The 19,656-nt window shown below is 40.0% G+C and overlaps 1 protein-coding gene and 1 pseudogene across 1 annotated transcript in view; one reads left to right on the top strand and one right to left on the bottom strand.

Annotated features, from left to right (window-relative positions):
- Window positions 1-19,656, top strand: part of CTNNA3 (catenin alpha 3) — a 1,849,205-nt gene that overhangs the window by 5,339 nt on the left and 1,824,210 nt on the right. The window lies entirely within an intron of this gene.
- Window positions 6,869-7,882, bottom strand: LOC466086 (aldo-keto reductase family 1 member B10-like; annotated as a pseudogene).

The following is a 19,656-nucleotide window of genomic DNA, read 5'->3' as shown; positions in this document are numbered from 1 at the left end:
TGAAAGCTCAAAAACCAAGAATGCTGATGTCTGGGGGCAGGAAAAGATGGATGTCTCAGCTCAATAAGAGAGAGAAAAAATTTGCCCTTCCTCTGCCTTTTTGTTCTATTTAGGCCCTCAGTGGATTGGATACTTCCTGCCTGCATTGGTGAGGGTGGTCTTTACTCAGTCTACTGATGCGGATGTTTATCTCTTCTGGAGATACCCTCACAAACACACCCATAGATAACATTTTACCAGATATCTGGACATCTGTATTAATCAGGGTTCTCTAGAGGAACAGAACTAATAGGATAGACGTATATATTAAAGAGAGTTTATTAAGTAGAATTGACTCACACGATCAGAAGGTAAAGTCCCACGATAGGCTGTCTGCAGGTTGAGGAGCAAGGAAGCCAGTGGTGGATCACTCTGAGTCCCAAAACCTCAAAAGTAGGGAAGCTGACAGTGCAACAGCCTTCAGTCTGTGGCCAAAGGCCTGAGAGCCCCTTGCAAACCACTGGTGTAAGTCTGAGAGTCCAAAAGCTAAAGAACTTTGAGTCTGATGTTCGAGGGCAGGAAGCATCCACCACAGGAGAAAGATGAAAGTCGGAACACTCAGCAAGTCTGTTCTTTCCAACTTCTGCCTGCTTTATTCTAGCCACATTGGCAGCTGATTAGATGGTGCCCACCCAGAGTGAGGGTGGGTCTGCCTCTCCCAGTCCACTGACTCAAATATTTATCTCCTTTGACATCACCCTCACAGACACACCCAGGAACAATACTTTGCATACTTCAATCCAATCAAGTTGATACTCAGTATTAGCCATCACAGCATCCGTTAGCCCAGTCAAGTTGATACGTAAAATTAACCACCACGTTGACCTTAGAGAGCTCATCTATGCCCATGCCTTTAAATACACAGAGATATTTGCTACATATTTATTGTTTAAAGCTGCCATGTTTAGGGATAGTTTGTCATACAGCAATAGATAACTAAGGCATTCAGTTTTTCCCCCTAGAACTAGATACCTGTGCTCTATTCCATGTTTCTGTCAGATGTTTTCTGTTTACCCAGCAGGCTGGAAAACACTCTTGATTCAAAATGCCTAGCACAGTGCTTAATATGTAGTAGGTACTCAATATATGATAATTATCTTTTTTTGTTGTGAAAACAATATGATGTTAATAAAAAGTTTGAAAAATAGAAAAAAACCTCAACCCACCTAAGTCTTTTAAAAACTATTCTTTTAGTCCTTTCCCCTACACTTATATATATATTTTTACATAGCTGTAACTGTGTACATGATAATTTTTCTACTTTTGTTATATTGAGGTAAAATTCACCATTTTAACCATTCAAGTGTATGATTCAGTGGTTTCCATTACATTCATAATATTGTGTTACTGTCACTAATGTATATTCCAGAGCATTTTCATCAGCCCAAGAGGAAAACCTGAATTCATTAAGCAACCACTCTTCACTCCCCACTTTCCTCAGCCCCTGCAATCACTAATCTGCTTTCTGTCTCTATATTCTGTTTGCCTATTACATTTTATGTAAATAGAATTATATAATATGTGGCTTTTTGTGTCCATTTTTTTTTCTTAGCACATTTGCAAGGTTTATCCATGTTACAGTATGTATTGCTACTTCGTTTATTTTTTAGTGTTTTGAAAATATTGTTACTTGCCTTTTAAAAAATTATTTATTTTTATTGATGCATAATAGATGTACACTGTTTTGAGGTACATATGATAATTTAATACGTGATTCATAAATATTAAATTGGTGTAGTTAGGATATCCATCACCTTAAATATTTGTATTTTTTATGCTAGAAACATTTGAATTATTCTCTTCTAGCTTTTTTGAAATGTACAATAGACTACTGTAGACTATAGACACCCTACTGATTTATCTAAAAACTAGGTCTTAGTTCTTCTATTAAACTATTGAATAGGTGTAAATATGTACCCGTTAATCAACTTCTTTTCATCTCCCTGTTCCCCCCACCCTACCTGGCCTCTGGTAACCGCCAGTCTACTCTCTATCTTCATAAGATCCACTGTTTTACCTCCCACATATGAGTGAGAACATGCAATATCTGTCTTTCTGTGCTTGGCTTATTTCACCTAAGATAATGAACTTCAGTTCCATACATGTTGCTGCAAATGACAGGATTTCATTCTTTTTTATGGCTGGATAATATTTATACCACTTTTTCTTTATCCATTCTTCCATTGATGAGCATTTAGATCAATTCCATATTTTGGCTATCGTGAATAGTGCTTTGATAAACATGGGAGTGCATATATCTTTTTGGCATATTGATTTTCCTTTCTTTCTTTCTTTTGTTTTTTTTTTTTGAGACAGAGACTCACTTTTGTCGCCCAGGCTGGAGTGCAATGGTGTGATCTCGGCTCATTTCAACCTCCAGCTCCCTGGTTCAGGTGATTCTCCTGACTCAGCCTCATGAATAACTGGGATCACAGGCGTGTGCCACCACACCTGGCTAATTTTTGTATTTTTGGTAGAGATGGGGTTTTACCATGTTGGCCAGGCTGGTCTCAAACTCCTGACCTCAAATGATCCATCTGCCTCAGCCTCCCAAAGTGCTGGGATTACAGGCATGAGCCACCATGCCCTGCTGATTTTCTTTCTTTCGAATATATACCCAGTAGTGGAATTGCTGGATCATATGGTAGTTCTATTTTTAGTCTTTTGAGGAACCTCCATACTGTTTTCCATAGTGGCTGTACTAATTTACATTCTTGCCAATCGCGTATAATGGCTTCCCTTTCTTTACATCCTTGCCGGCATCAGTTATTGCTTGTCTTTTTTATGAGAACAATTTAAACTGGGGTGAGATGATATCTCATTGTAGTTTTGATATGCATTTCTCTGATGGTTAGTGATATTGAGCATTTTTTCATATACCCATTGCTATTTGTATATCATCACCTTTTTTTTTTTTAAAGATAAGGTCTCATCCTGTCACCCAGGCTGGAGTGCTGTGGAGTGATCATAGGTCACCGCGGCCTTGAACTCTTGGGCTCAAGTGATCCTCTTGCCTCAGCCTCATAAGTAGCTAGGACTACTACAGGCATGGGTAATTTTTTAATTTTTTTGTTTTGTAGAGATAGGGTCTCGCTATATTTTCCAGGCTGGTCTCAAACTTCTGTCCTCAGTTGATCCTCCCACGTCAGCCTCCCTAAGTGCTGAGATTACAGGCTTGAGACACCATGTCCAGCCATGTATGTATTCTTTTGAGAAATGTCTGTTCAGCTCTTTTGCCCATTTTCTAATCAGATTATTGTCATTTTTTTCTCCATTGAGTTGTTTGAGCTCCTTATATACTCTGGTTATTAATCCTTTGTCAGATGCGTAGTTTGCAGATCTTTTCCCCCGTTCTGTGGGTTGTTTTTGCACTTTGTTGATTGTTTCCTCTGCTGTACAGAAGACTTTTATCTTGATAAAATCCCAGTTGTCTATTTTTGCTTTGGTTGCCTGTGCTTTTGAGGTCTTACACGGAAAATCTTGCCCAGACCAATGTCCTGGAGCATTTCCCCAATGTTTTCTTCTATTAATACTAGTTTCATAGTTTCAGGTCTTAGACTTAAGTCTTTTATCCATTTTGATTTGATTTTTGTGTATGGTGAGAGAAGGGGTCTAGTTTCGTTCCTTCTTTTTTTAAATTTTATTTTATTTTAAGTTCTGGGATACATTTGCATGATGTGCAGGTTTGTTACATAGGTAAACGTGTGCCATGGTGTTTTGCTGTACCTATCAACCCATCACCTAGGTATTAAGCCCCATATGCATTAGCTGTTTATCCTGATGCTCTCCCTCCCAACGCCCCCCGATAGGCTCTAGTGTGTGTTGTTTCCCTCCCTGTGTCCATGTGTTCTCATTATTCAGCTCCCACTTGTACATGCGGTATTTGGTTTTCTGTTCCTGTGTGAGTTTGCTGAAAATAATGGCTTCTAGCTCCATCCACCTCCCTGCAAAGGTCACGATCTTGTTCCTTTTTATGGCTGCAGAGCATTCCATGGTGTGTATGTACCACATTTTCTTTATCCAGTCCATCACTGATGGACAGTTGGGTTGATTCCATGTCTTTGCTATTGTGAATAGTGCTGCAATAAACATATGTGTGCATGTATCTTTATAATAGAATGATTTATATTCCTTTGGGTATATACCCAGTAATGGGATTGCTGGGTTAAATGGTATTTCTGGTTCTAGATCCCTGAGGAATCACCACACTGTCTTCCACAATTGTTGAACTAATTTACATTCTCACCAACAGTGTAAAAGTGTTCCTATTCCTCCACAGCCTTGCCAGCATCTGTTGTTCCTTGACTTTATAATAATCGCCATTCTGACTCATGAGATGGTATCTCATTGTGGTTTTGATTTGCATTTCTCTAATGATCAGTAATGTTGAGCTTTTTTTCATAAGTTTCTTGGCCACGTAAATGTCTTCTTTTGAGAAGTGTCTGTTCATGTCCTTTGCCTACTTTTTGATGGGGTTTTTTGTTGTTTTCTTGTAAATTTGTTTAAGTTCCTTGTAGATTCTGGATATTAGACCTTCGTCAGAGGGATAGATTGCAAACATTTTCTCCCATTCCATAGGTTGTCTGTTCACTGTGATGATAGTTTCTTTTGCTGTGCAGAAGCTCTTTCATTTAATTAGGTCCTATTTGTCAATTTTTGCTTTTGTTGCAATTGCTTTTGATGTTTTGTCATGAAATCTTTGCTTATGTCCTGAATGGTATTGCCTAGATTTTTTTCTAGGGTTTTTATAGTTTTTGGTTTTACATTTAAGTCTTTAATCCATCTTTAGTTAATTTTTGTATGAATTATAAAGAAAGGGCCCAGTTTCAATTTTCTGCATGTGGCTAGCCAGTTTTCCCAGCACCATTTATTAAATAGGGAATCCTTTCCCCATTGCTTGTTTTTATCAGGTTTGTTAAATGTCAGATGATTGTAGATGTGTGGCCTTATTTCTGAGATCTCTATTCTTTTCCATTGGTCTATGTGTCTGTTTTGGTACCGGTTCCATGCTGTTTTGGTTACTATTGCCTTGCAGTATAGTTTGAAGTTGGGTAACATGATGCCTCCAGCTTTGTTCTTTTTGCTTAGGATTGTCTTGGCTATATGGGGTCTTTTTTGGTTCCATAAGAATTTTAAAGTAGTTTTTTCTAATTTTTTGAAAAACGGCAATGGTAGTTTAATGGGAATAGCATTAAATCTGTAAATTACTTTGGGTAGTATGGCCATTTTCATGATATTGATTCTCCCTATCCATGACCATGGAATGTTTTTCCATTTGTTTGTGTCCTCTCTTATTTCGTTGAGCAGTGGTTTGTAGTTCTCCTTGAAGAGGTCCTTCACATCCCTTTTTAGCTGTATTCCTAAGTATTTTATTTGTAGCAGTTGTGAATGGGAGTTCATTCATGATTTGGCTGTCTGTTTGTCTATTGTTGGTGTATAGGAATGCTTGTGATTTTTGCACATTGATTTTGTATCCTGAGACTTTGTTGAAGCTGCTTATCAGCTTAAGGAGCTTTTGGGCTGAGACAATGGGATTTTCTAAATATAGGATTATGTTGTCTGCAGAGACAGTTTAACTTCCTCTCTTCCTATTTGAATACCTTTTATTTCCTTCTCTTGCCTGATTGCCCTGGCCAGAACTTCCATACTATGTTGAATAGGAGTGGTGAGAAAGAGAGAGGGCCATCCTTGTTTTGTGCCAGGTTTCAAGGGGAATGCTTCCAGCTTTTGCCTATTTAGTATGATATTGACTGTGGGTTTGTCAGGAATGGCTCTTAATATTTTGAGATGTGTTCCATCAATTCCTAGTTTATTGAGAGTTGTTAACATGAAGGGATGTTAAATTTTATCAACGGCCTTTTCTGCGTCTGTTGAGATAATTGCGTGGCTTTTGTCTTTAGTTCTGTTTATGTGATGAATTACATTTATTGATTTGTGTATGTTTAACCAGCCTTGAATCCCAGGGATAAAGCTGACTTGATCATGGTGGATAACCTTTTTGATGTGCTGCTGGATTTGGTTTGCCAGTATTTTATTGAGGACTTTTGCATCAATGTTCATCAGGGATATCGGCCCGAAGTTTTCTTTTTTTGTTGTATCTGTGCCAGGTTTTGGTATCAGGATGATGCTGGCCTCATAAAATGAGTTAGAGAAAAGTCCCTCCTTTTCAGTTGTTTGGAATAATTACAGAAGGAATGGTACCCACTCCTCTTTGAACCTCTGGTTGAATTGGCTGTAAATCTATCTGGTCCTGGGCTTTTTTTTTTTTTTTTTGGTTGGTAGCTATTTATTACTGCCTCAATTTCAGAACTTGTTATTGGTCTATTCAGGGATTCGAATTTTTCTTGGTTTAGTCTTGAGATGGTGTATGTGTCCTGGAATTTATCAATTTCTTCTAGATTTTCTAGTTTATTTGCGTAGAGGTGTTTATAGTATTCTCTGATGGTTGGTTGTATTTCTGTGGGGTCATTAGTGATATCTCCTTCATCAGTTTTTATTGTGTCTATTTGATTCTTCTCTGTCTTCTTCTTCATTAGTCTAGCTAGTGGTCTATTTTTTTTATGATCATTATTTTTTATTATTTATCTTTACATCCTCAGTGTTGGCGGAGTTTCTGGTGCTTGACAAACATTTGTTCAGATCAGATAAGTGGAAAAAACTGTCATTTGCTTATTCAAGCCATGCTTTTCTGTGATATTTTGATCCTAGTTGAACATACAGAAATAAATGTCTAAAACAGCACCTTGATTCTGGCCTACAACAGGACGAAGTCACTGTGATCTCAGATAAGCTTGGCTAAAATAGGACTTGAGTGGAGATGTCACACTTCAGCGAAGAAAGAGAATTCCCTGTGTAATCTCACCAGGAGATTCAACCTCAATATTCTGCATCGAAGGGATAGTCCTCCAAATGAGAGGATTGCAACATGTTACGGGCCCTCCAGTTTCTGTTGAAGCTGAGTATGTTTGCCATCTCCTCATCATTCAATTTAAAGTCAAAGGCCTGAATGTTCTCAACAATGCGTGCTGGTGTCACAGACTTGGGGATCACAGTCACATTCCTCTGGATATGGAAATGGATCAGAACCTGGGCTGTGGTTTCTCGTGCCTTGCAGCAATCTCCTTAATCTTGGGATCCTCCAGCAGGGAAGGGTCCTCTGGCTTGGCCCAAGGTCTATCCGGAGAGCCTAGGGGGCTGTAGGCCATAATGGTGATGCCCTTGAAGTGGCAGTACTGGATCAGTTTCTCCTGCCTGAGGTATGGGTGACACTCAACCTGGTTAGTCACTGGTTTATATTTCAGTCCAGGTTTGTTCAAGAGCCTCTCTATCTGGAAGTGGTTGAAATTGGAGACCCCAAGGGCTTTCACCAGCCCCTCATCCACCAGCTCCTCCATGGCCTCCCAGGCATCCAAGAACATTGCTTTTCCACCGATCATATTACCTTTATCATCTTTGGGGAAAAAGTCATCCCCAGACTTGTATCCCTGTGCTAGTGAATAAGATAGACATCCAGATAACTCAGCTTCAGATCCTTGAGGGTCTTCTCAAAGGCTTTCCTCACAAGGGGTCTCTCAAAGAAAGTGGGCCACAACTTGTTGATGATGAAGAGGTCCTCCCGCTTTACAGCCTTCTCTTGGATCTTCTCTTGGATGGCTTCCCCCACCTCATGTTCATTCTGATAGACATAGGCACAGTCAATGTGGCGATATCCTGCATCAATGGCCACCTTCACCACTTCTTTCACTTTGCCGAGAGGAGACTTCCAAGTGCCCAGGCCCACAATGGGCATCTTGGCTTTGGTATTGAGCTCCACAAAGATGGCCATGGTTGGTGCAGAAATGATTCTGAGTGAGCACTAGAAGTCTCACATCCTGCTGTGTCCAGAGTTGGTTCCTTCCGGTGGGTTCTTGGTCTCACTGACTTCAAGAATGAAGCCACGGACCTTCATGGTGAGTGTTACAGCTCTTAAAGATGGTGTGTCTGGAGTTTATTCCTTCAGATGTGTCCAGAGTTTCTTCCTTCTGGTGGGTTCATAGTCTCGCTGACTTCAAAATGAGCCCGCGGACCTTCACGGCGAGTGTTACAGCTCTTAAAAGGTGGTGCAGACTGAAAGAGTGAGCAGCAGCAAATTTACTGTGAAGAGTGAAAGAACAAAGCTTCCACAGCATGGAAGGGGACCCGAGCGGGTTGCCCACGGTCTATCTATTTTATTAATTTTTTCCAAAAAACCAGCTCCTGGATTCATTGATTTTTTTGAAGGGTTTTTCATGTCTCTGTCTCCTTCAGTTCCACTCTGATCTTAGTTATTTCTTGTCTTTTGCTAGCTTTTTTATTTGTTTGCTCCTGCCTCTCTATATCTTTTAGTTGTGATGTTGGGGTGTCAATTCAAGATCTTTCTTGCTTTCTGATGTGGGCATTTAGTGCTATAAATTTCCCTTTTAACACTGCTTTAGCTGCATCCCAGAAATTCTGGTACATTGTCTCTTTTTTTCTCATTGGTTTCAAATAGCTTCTTGATGTCTCTCTTAATTTCATTATTTACCTAGGAGTCATTTGGAGCAGGTTGTTCAATTTCCATGTAGTTGTGTGGTTTTGAGTCACTTTCTTAATCTTGGGTTCTAATTTGATTGCACTATGGTCTGAGAGACTGTTATGATTTCAGTTCTTTTGCATTTGCTGAGGAGTGTTTTACTTCCAATTATGTGATCAATTTTAGAGTACGTGCCATGTGGCACTGAGAAGAATGTATATGCTATTTTCTTTGGATGGAGAGTTCTGTAGATATCCATCAGGTCCACTTGATCCAGAGCTGAGTTCAAGTTTTGAATATCCTTGTTAATATTCTGTCTCGATGATCTGTGTAATATTGACGGTGGGGTGTTAAAGTCTCCCACTATTATTGTGTGGTAGTCTTAGTCTCTTTGTAGGTCTCTAGGAACTTGTTTTATGAATCTGGGTTCATAAATATATGCATAAATAGGGTGCATATATATTTAGAATTGTTAGTTCTTCTCATTGAATTAATCCCTTTACCATTAAGTACTGCCCTTGTCTTTTTTGATCTTTGTTGGTTTAAAGTCTGTTTTGTCAGAAAGTAGGATTGCAACCCCTGCTTTTGTTTCACTTTCCATTTGCTTGTTAAATATTCCTCCATCCCTTTATTTTGAGCTTGATAAATTATGTGCAAAGACAATTATGTGTGTCTTTGCACATGAGATGGGTCTCTTGAAGACAGCACACCAATTCATCTTGACTCTATTCAATTTGCCAGTCTGTGTGTTTTAATTGGGACATTTAGCCTATTTACATTTAAGGTTAAAATTGTTATGTGTGAATTTGATCATGTAATAATGATGCTAGCTGCTTATTTTGCAGACTACTTGATGCAGTTTCTTCAAAATGTCATTGGTTTTTGCACTTCAGTGTGTTTTTGCAGTGGCTGGTACTGGTTTTTCCTTTCCATATTTAGCACTTTTTTCAGGAGCTCTTGCAAGGTAGGCCTGGCAGTGACAAATTCCCTCAACGTTTGCTTGTCTGAAAAATATTTTATTTCTCCTTTGCTTAGAAACTTAGCTTGGCTGGATATGAAATTCTGGGTTGGAAATTCTTTTCTTTAAGAATGTTGAATATTGGCCCACACTCTCTACTGGCTTGTAGGGCTTCTGCTGAGAGGTCTGCTGTTAGTCTGATGGGATTCCTTTTGTAGGTGACCTGGCCTTTTTCTCTGGCTGCCCTTAACATTTTTTCCTTCATTTTGACCTTGGAGAATCTGATGGTTATGTTTCTTGGGGTGATCTTCTCATGGAGTATCTTGCTGGGGTTCTCTGTATTTCCTGAATTTGAATGTTGGCCTGTTTTGCTAGGTTGGAGAAGTTCTCCTGGATGATATCCTGAAGTGTGTTTTCCAACTTGGTTCCATTCTTTCTGTCTCTTTCAGGTACTCCAATAAATCATAGGTTCGATCTTTTTATGTAGTCCCATAGTTCTCAGAGGTTTTATTTGTTCCTTTTCATTCTTTTTTCCATAATCTTGTCTTCCTGCTCTGTTTCAGCAAGATAGTCTTCAAGCTCTGATATTCTTTCTTCTGCTTCATTGATTCAGCTATCGATACTTGTATCACAAAGTTCTCATGCTACGTTTTTCAGCTCCATCAGGTCATATTGTTCCTCTCTAAACTGGTTATTCTAGTTAACAGCTCCTGTAACCTTTTATCATGGTTCTTAGCTTCTTTGCGTTAGGTTAGGACATGCTCCTTTGGTTCAGTGAAGTTTGTTATTACCCACCTTCTGAAGCCTACTTCTGTCCATTCATCCATCTCAGCCTCTGCCCAGTTCTGTCCCCTTGCTGGAGAGGTGTTGTGATCATTTGGAGGAGAAGAGGCACTCTGGCTTTTTAAGTTTTCAGCGTTTTTTTCGTTGATTCTTTCTCATCTTCATGAGTTGTCTAGTTTCGATCTTTGAGGCTGCTGACCTTTGGATGGGTTTTTGTGAAGACCTTTTTGTTGATGCTGTTGCTGCTTTCTGTTTGTTTGTTTTTCTTTTAACAGGCCCCTCTTCTGTAGGGCTGCTGTGGTTTGCTGGGGTTTCACTTCAGGCCCTATTCGCCTGGGTCCCTCTCGCACCTGGAGATGTTACCTAAGGAGGCTGGAGAACAGCAAAGATGGGAGCCTGCTCCTTCCTCTGGAATCTCTGTCCTAAAGGGTCACTGACCTGATGCCAAGAGGAATGCTCCTGTATAAGGTGTCCGGTGACCCCTGTTGGGGGGCATGGGATCCAGGACCCACTTAATAAAGCACGCTGGCTGCCCCTTGGTGGACAGGGTGTGCTGCACTGGGGGGAAACCCACTCGTCTGGTCTGCTCAGATTCCTCAGAGCTAGCAGAAGGAAAGACGAAGTCTGCTGGTCCATGGAGACCATGGCCACCCCACCCACTAGGGGCTCAGGCCCAGGGAGATCACAGTTCTGTCTCTAAGCCCCTGGCTGGAGTTGCTGAAGTTCCTGCAGGGAGGTCCTGCCCAGTGAGGAGGGATGTGTCAGGGTCTGGCCTAAAGAGGCAATCTGGCTGTGATCTGCCACAGGCGGTGTGCTGTGCTGTGGGGAATACCTCTTGGGTCCAAGCCATCCAGTTTCCCCAGCACCAGCAGGGGAAAAATGGTGCTCTGCAGCTGCAGTGATAGCTGCTGCCCTTCTCCCGCTGGCTCCCGCCCCCACCGCTTTCCTGGAGTTTAGTCATTTTAGGCAGCTGCACGATGACTGCTGTCACTTCCCCGTGGAGCTCAGTTGTCTTAGGCAGACGGCAGCTGAATGGCTATTGAGAATCTGCACAGCTCTGTGGTTGGGACCCAAGGCCCTGGTGGTGGCATGGGCTCATGAGTGGGATCTCCTGATCTGCAGGTTGCACAGATCCATGGAAAAAGCGTGGTTTCCCAGGCTGGGTAGCACGACTGCTCACCGTCTCCCTTGGCTGCAGGTGGGGGCTGCCTTTGTCCCATGTGGCTCTCAGGTGGGCTGAGGCACCACTCTGCTTTTCTTTGCTCTCCATGGGTCACACCAAACACCTAGTCAGTCCTGATGATAGAACGTGGATACCTTGGTTAATGATGCAGGATTCGCATGCTGTTTTGGTTCTTCTTGGTGGAAGCCTCCCACTGTAGCTGTTTCTAGTTAGCCATCTCAGCTCCGCCCCACTCCCTCAGTTTCATTCTTGTGCATATAGTTATCCCGTTGTCCCAGCATCATTTATTGAAGAGACTGTCCTTTCCCCACTGTATGTTCTTAGTACCTTTGTTGAAGATGAGCTGGCTGTAAATGCATAAATTTACATGTGGGTTCTCTATGCTGTTCCACTGGTCTGTGTCCCTGTTTATGCTAGGACCATGCTGATTTTGTTACTATAGCTTTGTAGTAAATTTTGAAGTCAGGAAGTGGGATGCTTCCAGCTTTGTTGTTTTTCCTCAGGACGTCTTTGGCTATTTGGGGCCTTTGTGTTTCCACGTAAATTTTTGAATTGTTTTTTCTATTTCTGTGAAGAATGTCATTGGTATTTCGATAGGGGTTGCATTGAATCTGTAAATTGCTTGATGCAGTATTGTCATTTTAATGATATTATTTCTTCCAATCCATGAGCATGGAATATCTTTCTATTTTTTTGTGTCCTCTTCAATTTCTTTCATCAGTGTCTTATGGTTTTCTTTGTATAAATCTTTCACTTCCTTGGTTCAATTGATTTCTAGGTATTTTATATTCTTTGTAGATATTATAAATGGGGATGGTTTCTTAATTTCTTTTTCAGTTTTTTGCTTTTGACATATATAAAGTTACTGATTTTTGTATGTTGATTCAGTACTCTGAAGGTTTACTGAATTTATTATCAGTTCTAACAGTTTTTTTCATGGAGTCTTTTTTTTAAGTTTTATTATTATTATACTTTAAGTTTTAGGGTATATGTGCACAGCGTGCAGGTTTGTTACATATGTATATATGTGCCATGTTGGTGTGCTGCACCCATTAACTCGTCATTTAGCATAAGGTATATCTCCTAATGCTATCCCTCCCCCCTCCCCCCACCCCACAACAGTCCCCGGTGTGTGATGTTCCCCTTCCTGTGTCCATGTGTTCTCATTGTTCAATTCCCAACTATGAGTGAGAACATGTGGTGTTTGGTTTTTTTGTCCTTGCCATAGTTTGCTGAGAATGATGGTTTCCAGCTTCAACCATGTCACTACAAAGGACATGAACTCATCATTTTTTATGGCTGCATGGTATTCCATGGTGTATATGTGCCACATTTTCTTAATCCAGTCTATCGTTGTTGGATATTTAGGTTGGTTCCAAGTCTTGGCTATTGTGAATAGTGCTGCTATAAATATATGTGTGCATGTGTCTTTATAGCAGCATGATTTGTAATCCTTTGGGTATATACCCAGTAATGGGATGGCTGGGTCAAATGGTATTTCTAGTTCTAGATCCCTGAGGAATCGCCACACTGACTTCCACAATGGTTGAAGTAGTTTACAGTCCCACCAACAGTGTAAAATTGTTCCTATTTCTCCACATCCTCTCCAGCACCTGTTGTTTCCTGACTTTTTAATGATCACCATTTTAACTGGTGTGAGATGATATCTCATTGTGGTTTTGATTTGCATTTCTTTGATGGCCAGTGATGATGAGCATTTTTTCATGTGTTTTTTGGCTGCATAAATGTCTTCTTTTGAGAAATGTCTGTTCATATCCTTCGCCCACTTTTTGATGGGGTTGTTTGTTTTTTTCTTGTAAATTTGTTTGAGTTCATTGTAGATTCTGGATATTAGCCCTTTGTCAGATGAGTAGGTTGCAAAAATTTTCTCCCATTCTGTAGGTTGCCTGTTCACTCTGATGGTAGTTTGTTTTGCTGTGCAGAAGCTCTTTAGTTTAATTAGATCCCATTTGTCAATTTTGGCTTTTGTTGCCATTGCTTTTGGTGTTTTAGACATGAAGTCCTTGCCCATGCCTATGTCCTGAATGGTATTGCCTAGGTTTTCTTCTAGGGTTCTTATGGTTTTAGGTCTAACATGTAAGTCTTTAATCCATCTTGAATTGATTTTTGTATAAGGTGTAAGGAAGGGATCCAGTTTCAGCTTTCTACATATGGCTAGCCAGTTTTCCCAGCACCATTTATTAAATAGGGAATCCTTTCCCCATTGCTTGTTTTTCTCAGGTTTGTCAAAGATCAGATAGTTGTAGATATATGGCATTATTTCTGAGGGCTCTGTTCTGTTCCATTGGTCGATATCTCTGTTTTGGTACCAGTACCATGCTGTTTTGGTTACTGTAGCCTTGTATTATAGTTTGAAGTCAGGTAGCGTGATGCCTCCAGCTTTCTTCTTTTGGCTTAGGATTGACTTGCTGATGCGGGCTCTTTTTTGGTTCCATATGAACTTCAAAGTAGTTTTTCCCAATTCTGTGAAGAGAGTCATTGGTAGCTTGATGGGGATGGCATTGAATCTATAAATTACCTTGGGCAGTATGGCCATTTTCATGATATTGATTCTTCCTATCCATGAGCATGGAATGTTCTTCCATTTGTTTGTATCCTCTTTTATTTCATTGAGCAGTGGTTTGTAATTCTCCTTGAGGAGGTCCTTCATATCCCTTGTAAGTTGGATTCCTAGGTATTTTATTCTCTTTGAAGCAATTGTAAATGGGAGTTCACTCATGATTTGGCTCTCTGTTTGTCTGTTATTGGTGTATAAGAATGCTTGCGATTTTTGTACATTGATTTTGTATCCTGAGACTTTGCTGAAGTTGCTTATGAGCTTAAGGAGATTTTGGGCTGAGACGATGGGGTTTTCTAGATATACAATCATGTCATCTGCAAACAGGGACAATTTGACTTCCTGTTTTCCTAATTGAATACCATTTATTTCTTTCTCCTGCCTGATTGCCCTGGCCAGAACTTTCAACACTATGTTGAATAGGAGTAGTGAGAGAGGGCATCCCTGTCTTGTGCCTGTTTTCAAAGGCAATGCTTCCAGTTTTTGCCCATTCCTTATGATATTGGCTGTGGGTTTGTCATAGATGGCTCTTATTATTTTGAGATACGTCCCATCAATACCTAATTTATTGAGAGTTTTTAGCATGAAGCGTTGTTGAATTTTGTCAAAGGCCTTTTCTGCATCTATTGAGATTATCATGTGATTTTTGTCTTTGGTTCTGTTTATATGCTGGATTACATTTATTGATTTGTGTATGTTGAACCAGCCTTGCATCCCAGGGATGAAGCCCACTTGATCATGGTGGATAAGCTTTTTGATGTGCTGCTGGATTTGGTTTGCCAGTATTTTATTGAGGATTTTTGCATCGATGTTCATCAAGGATATTGGTCTAAAATTCTCTTTTTTGGTTGTGTCTCTGCCAGGCTTTGGTATCAGGATGATGCTGGCCTCACAAAATGAGTTAGGGAGGATTCCCTCTTTTTCTATTGATTGGAATAGTTTCAGAAGGAATGGTACCAGCTCCTCTTTATACCTCTGGTAGAATTCGGCTGTGAATCCATCTGGTCCTGGACTCTTTTTGGTTGGTAAGCTATTGATTATTGCCTCAATTTCAGACCCCGTTATTGGTCTATTCAGAGATTCAACTTCTTCCTGGTTTAGTCTTGGGAGGATATATGTGTAGAGGAATTTATCCATTTCTTCTAGATTTTCTAGTTTATTTGTGTAGAGGTGTTTATAGTATTCTCTGATGGTAGTTTGTATTTCTGTGGGATCGGTGGTGATATACCCTTTATCATTTTTTATTGCATCTATTTGATTCTTCTCTCTTTTCTTCCTTATTAGTCTTGCTAGCGGTCTATCAATTTTGTTGATCTTTTCAAAAAACCAGCTCCTGGATTCATTAATTTTTTGAAGGGTTTTTTGTATCTCTATTTCCTTCAGTTCTGCTCTGATCTTAGTTATTTCTTGCCTTCTGCTAGCTTTTGAATGTGTTTGCTCTTGCTTTTCTAGCTCTTTTAATTGTGATGTTAGGGTGTCAACTTTAGATCTTTCCTGCTTTCTCTTGTGGGCATTTAGTGCTGTAAATTTCCCTCTACACACTGCCTTGAATGTGTCCCAGAGATTCTGGTATGTTGTGTCTTTGTTCTCGTTGGTTTCAAAGAATATCTTTGTTTCTGCCTTCATTTCATTATGTACCCAGTAGTCATTCAGGAGCAGGTTGTTCAGTTTCCATGTAGTTGAGTGGTTTTGAGTGAGTTTCTTAATCCTGAGTTCTAGTTTGATTGCACTGTGGTCTGAGAGACAATTTGTTATAATTTCTGTTCTTTTACATTTGCTGAGGAGTGCTTTACTTCCAACTATGTGGTAAATTTTGGAATAAGTGCAGTGTGGTGCTGAGAAGAATGTGTATTCTGTTGATTTGGGGTGGAGAGTTGTGTCTATTAGGTCCGCTTGGTGCAGAGCTGAGTTCAGTTCCTGGATATCCTTGTTAACTTTCTGTCTCACTGATCTGTCTAATGTTGACAGTGGGGTGTTAAAGTCTCCCATTATTATTGTGTGGCAATCTAAGTCTCTTTGTAGGTCTCTAAGGACTTGCTTTATGAATCTGGGTGCTCCTGTATTGGGTGAACCCAATATTTAGGATAGTTAGTTTTTCTTGTTGAATTGATCCCTTTCCCATTATGTAATGGCCTTCTTTGTATCTTTTGATCTTTGTTGGTTTAAAGTCTGTTTTATCAGAGACTAGGATTGCAACACCTGCCTTTTTTGTTTTCCATTTGCTTGGTAGATCTTCCTCTATCCCTTTATTTTGAGCCTATGTGTGTCTCTGCACGTGAAATGGGTTTCCTGAATGCAGCACACTGATGGGTCTTGACTCTTTATCCAGTTTGCCAGTCTGTGTCTTTTAATTGGAGCATTTAGCCCATTTACATTTAAGGTTAATATTGTTATGTGTGAATTTGATCCTATCATTATGATGTTAGCTGGTTATTTTGCTCATTAGTTGATGCAGTTTCTTCCTAGCCTCGATGGTCTTTACAATTTGGCATGTTTTTGCAGTAGCTGGTACCGGTTGTTCCTTTCCATGTTTAGTGCTTCCTTCAAGAGCTGTTTTAGGGCAGGCCTGGTGGTGACAAAATCTCTCAGCATTTGCTTGTCTGTAAAGTATTTTATTTCTCCTTCAGTTATGAAGCTTAGTTTGGTTGGATATGAAATTCTGGGTTGAAAATTCTTTTCTTTTCTTTTTTTTTTTTTTGTTCTTTCTTTTTTTATTTTTTATTTTTTATTTTTTTATTATATACTTTAAGTTTTAGGGTACATGTGCACAATGTGCAGGTTAGTTACATAGGTATACATGTGCCATGCTGGTGCGCTGCACCCATTAACTCGTCATCTAGCATTAGGTATATCTCCCAATGCTATCCCTCCCCCCTCTCCCCACGCCACAACAGTCCCCAGAGTGTGATGTTCCCCCTCCTGTGTCCTTGTGTTCCCATTGTTCAGTTCCCACCTATGAGTGAGAATATGCGGTGTTTTGTTTTTTGTTCTTGCGATAGTTTACTGAGAATGATGATTTCCAATTTCATCCATGTCCCTACAAAGGACCTGAACTCATCATTTTTTATGGCTGCATAGTATTCCATGGTGTATATGTGCCACATTTTCTTAATCCAGTCTATCATTGTTAGACATTTGGGTTGGTTCCAAGTCTTTGCTATTGTGAATAGTGCCGCAATAAACATATGTGTGCATGTGTCTTTATAGCAGCATGATTTATAGTCCTTTGGGTATATACCCAGTAATGGGATGGCTGGGTCAAATGGTATTTCTAGTTCTAGATCCCTGAGGAATCTCCATACTGACTTCCACAATGGTTGAACTAGTTTACAGTCCCACCAACAGTGTAAAAGTGTTCCTGCTTCTCCACATCCTCTCCAGCACGTGTTGTTTCCTGACTTTTTAATGACTGCCATTCTAACTGGTGTGAGATGATATCTCATTGTGGTTTTTATTTGCATTTCTCTGATGGCCAGTGATGGTGAGCATTTTTCCATGTGTTTTTTGGCTGCATAAATGTCTTCTTTTGAGGAGTGTCTGTTCATGTCCTTCGCCCACTTTTTAATGGGGTTGTTTGTTTTTTTCTTGTACATTTGTTTGAGTTCATTGTAGGTTCTGGATATTAGCCCTTTGTCACATGAGTAGGTTGGGAAAATTTTCTCCCATTTTGTAGGTTGCCTGTTCACTCTGATGGTAGTTTGTTTTGCTGTGCAGAAGCTCTTTAGTTTAATTAGATCCCATTTGTCAATTTTGGCTTTTGTTGCCATTGCTTTTGGTGTTTTAGACATGAAGTCTTTGCCCATGCCTATGTCCTGAATGGTAATGCCTAGGTTTTCTTCTAGGGTTTTTATGGTTTTAGGTCTAATGTTTAAGTCTTTAATCCATCTTGAATTGATTTTTGTAGAAGGTGTAAGGAAGGGATCCAGTTTCAGCTTTCTATATATGGCTAGCCAGTTTTCCCAGCACCATTTATTAAATAGGGAATCCTTTCCCCATTGCTTGTTTTTCTCAGGTTTGTCAAAGATCAGATAGTTGTAGATATGCGGCGTTATTTCTGAGGGCTCTGTTCTGTTCCATTGATCTATATCTCTGTTTTGCTACCAGTACCATGCTGTTTTGCTTACTGTAGCCTTGTAGTATTGTTTGAAGTCAGGTAGCGTGATGCCTCCAGCTTTGTTCTTTTGGCTTAGGATTGACTTGCTGATGCGGGCTCATTTTTGGTTCAATATGAACTTTAAAGTAGTTTTTTCCAATTCTGTGAGGAAAGTCATTGGCAGCTTGATGGGGATGGCATTGAATCTATAAGTTACCTTGGGCAGTATGGCCATTTTCACGATATTGATTCTTCCTATCCATGACCATGGAATGTTCTTCCATTTGTTTGTATCCTCTTTAATTTCATTGAGCAGTGGTTTGTAGTTCTCCTTGAAGAGGTCCTTCACATCCCTTGTAAGGTGGATTCCTAGGTATTTTATTCTCTTTGAAGCAATTGTGAATGGGAGTTCACTCATAATTTGGCTCTCTGTTTGTCTGTTATTGGTGTATAAGAATGCTTGTGATGTTTGTACATTGATTTTGTATCCTGAGACTTTGCTGAAGTTGCTTATGAGCTTAAGGAGATTTTGGGCTGAGACAAGGGGGTTTTCTAGATATACAATCATGTCGTCTGCAAACAGGGACAATTTGACTTCCTCTTTTCCTAATTGAATACCCTTTATTTCCTTCTCCTGCCTAATTGATCTGGTGAAAATTCTTTTCTTTAAGAATGTTGAATATTGGCCCCCACTCTCTTCTGACTTGTAGAGTTTCTGCTGTTAGTCTGATGGGCTTCCCTTTGTGGGTAACCCAACCTTTCTCTCTGGCTGCCCTTACCATTTTTTCCTTCATTTCAACCTTGGTGAATCTGACAATTATGTGTCTTGGAGTTGCTCTTCTCCAGGAGTATCTTTGTGGCATTCTCTGTATTTCCTGAATTTGAATGTTGGCCTGCCTTGCTAGGTTGGGGAAGTTCTCCTTTATAATATCCTGCAGAGTGTTTTCCAACTTGGTTTCAGTCTCCCCGTCACTTTCAGGTACACCAATCAGATATAGATTTGGTCTTTTCACATAGTCCCGTATTTCTTGGAGGCTTTGTTCATTTCTTTTTATTCTTTTTTCTCTAAACTTCTCTTCTCACTTCATTTCATTCATTTCATCTTCCATCACTGATACCCTTTCTTCCAGTTTATTGAATTGGCTACCGAGGCTTGTGCATTTGTTACGTAGTTCTTGTGCCTTTGTTTTCAGCTTCATCAGGTCCTTTAAGGACTTCTCTGCATTGGTCATTCTAGTTAGCCATTCATCTAATTTTTTTTTTCAAGGTTTTAACTTCTTTGTCATGGGTTCGAACTTCCTCCTTTAGCTCAGAGTGGTTTGATCATCTGAAGCCTTCTTCTCTCAACTCATCAAAGTCATTCTCTGCCCAGCTTTGTTCCGTTGGTGGTGAGGAGCTGCGTTCGTTTGGAGGAGGAGAGGCACTCTGATTCTTACAGTTTCCAGTTTTTCTGCTCTGTTTTTTCCCCATCTTTGTGGTTTTATCTACCTTT

The sequence above is a fragment of the Pan troglodytes genome, chromosome 8 (assembly GCF_028858775.2).
Source record: "Pan troglodytes isolate AG18354 chromosome 8, NHGRI_mPanTro3-v2.0_pri, whole genome shotgun sequence".
NCBI lineage: Eukaryota > Metazoa > Chordata > Mammalia > Primates > Hominidae > Pan > Pan troglodytes.
This window is presented reverse-complemented; position numbering and strand designations above follow the sequence as displayed.